Source organism: Macrobrachium nipponense, chromosome 34, assembly GCF_015104395.2.
Source record: "Macrobrachium nipponense isolate FS-2020 chromosome 34, ASM1510439v2, whole genome shotgun sequence".
Lineage (NCBI taxonomy): Eukaryota > Metazoa > Arthropoda > Malacostraca > Decapoda > Palaemonidae > Macrobrachium > Macrobrachium nipponense.
In genome coordinates, this window is record NC_061095.1 from 12814661 (window position 1) to 12816394 (window position 1734).

Here is a 1734-nt window from a genome sequence, read left to right on the forward strand (position 1 = left end):
AAGGAGCATTTCGACATTGTCATATGCATCTGACTCATCAACCAAGCTTGTCAGGAGGTTTTTGAGGCGAACCTTGAATTCCTCATGGAGGAAACTTTGGCCTGATGCCGTATCCGCCCGAGATTTCGAGGGATTCGACGTGGGCGAAGCTGGTGCTGCAGATTCAGAAACAGTTGACGATCCTGAAACTGTTGTGCAACCAGATCTTGACGAGATCATTGCACTCAGCAAGTTCATGGGGCTGGTCGTCAACGAGGACAACATCAACGACCTTCTCGAGGAGCACCAAGAGGAACTTACGACGGATGACCTGAAGGAGTTGGAGGCCATGCAACATAACGTCGTTCAAGAGGAGTTCTCTAGCAGCGGCAAGGAGGAGGAGGACAACCCCTATGACAACGGCAGAAATTAAGGATTGTTTTCTAGCTGATTTTCATAAAGTGCAATCGTTTGTAGAAAAAAAAAGACACCCCAAAAAAGGCTCACACCAGGTCGTATGCTTGCGCCAGTTCGATGACGTTTTTGCCTGAGTCGTTTCAGGAACATTGTGAAAAGTAGGCAGAAAGCATCTTCCTTGGATAGTTATTTTTTTAAAGAGGCCTTTAGTATTAGCAGGATTAAGTAAAAAGGAAGAACCAAGTGATACTAAAAAACAGAAAGTTGAAAGTGGTGATGAAGTTGAAATTTTGTATAAAAAAAAAACCTACGTAAAGTATTAAAAAGTAAAAAAAAAAAAAAAAAAAAAAAAAAAAAAAAAAAAAAAAAAAAAAATTCTAATTTTAGTTCTTTGTAAAGTTAAGTGTTACAGTTTTGTTAATGTGTTTCGTAAATTCTAGTTTAGTTTTTCTTACATTTTTTATGTTTTGTAAAGTTAATGTACGTACGTATGTACGTTTCTGCCGTTTATACCTCCTCCTCTATCACCACTTTCAGAGATAGCCTCACTCGAAAGGTAAGCTTCCACATTTTACTACATCGTACAGTATTTCTTGTATACCATGTACACTAATACACTTTATTTACAGGTAATTAGCAGTACGTTATTAATTTAGGTCCAAATTGTTGTAGTATTTCATTGTTTATAGGTCAATTTAGCTTTTTATTTATTATGAAATTTACTGGGGTGCTTTTGGAGGGCTTGGAACGGATTAGCCATTTTACATGTAAAATGTGGTCCAAGATACGAAAACCTCATGATACGAAAGGCGCCTCGGAACGGATTAATTTTGTATATATATATATAATATATCTATATATATATATATATATATATATATATATATATATATATATATATATATATAATACAGGCGGTCCCCGGGTTACGACGGGGGTTCAGTTCATATGACGCGTCGTAACCCGAAAATCGTCGTAAGCCGGAATGACGTTCTTGAAAACATGTCCACAGGGAAAATTTTCACTACTAATTTGCAATTTTTCTTAGGGCCGTATCTCTAAAATTATCACTAATTTTACTTTTTTCATGTGCAACACTGTGTTATTCACAAATTACTGTATATTTTCATTAAAATACAGAGAGAGAAGAGAGAGAGAGAAATAACTCCTTACGGTTTCAATAGATTGAAATGAATGTCTGTAGGCAACTTTTTCCCCCTCCCATAAATACATATATTTCTCCAGAGAGAGAAAGAGAGGACTGTGCAATTATTGTTTGTCTGTCTATCAATTCTTTTGCTGAGAGCGAGAGAGATAAAAGGAAGAAATAGAAACACC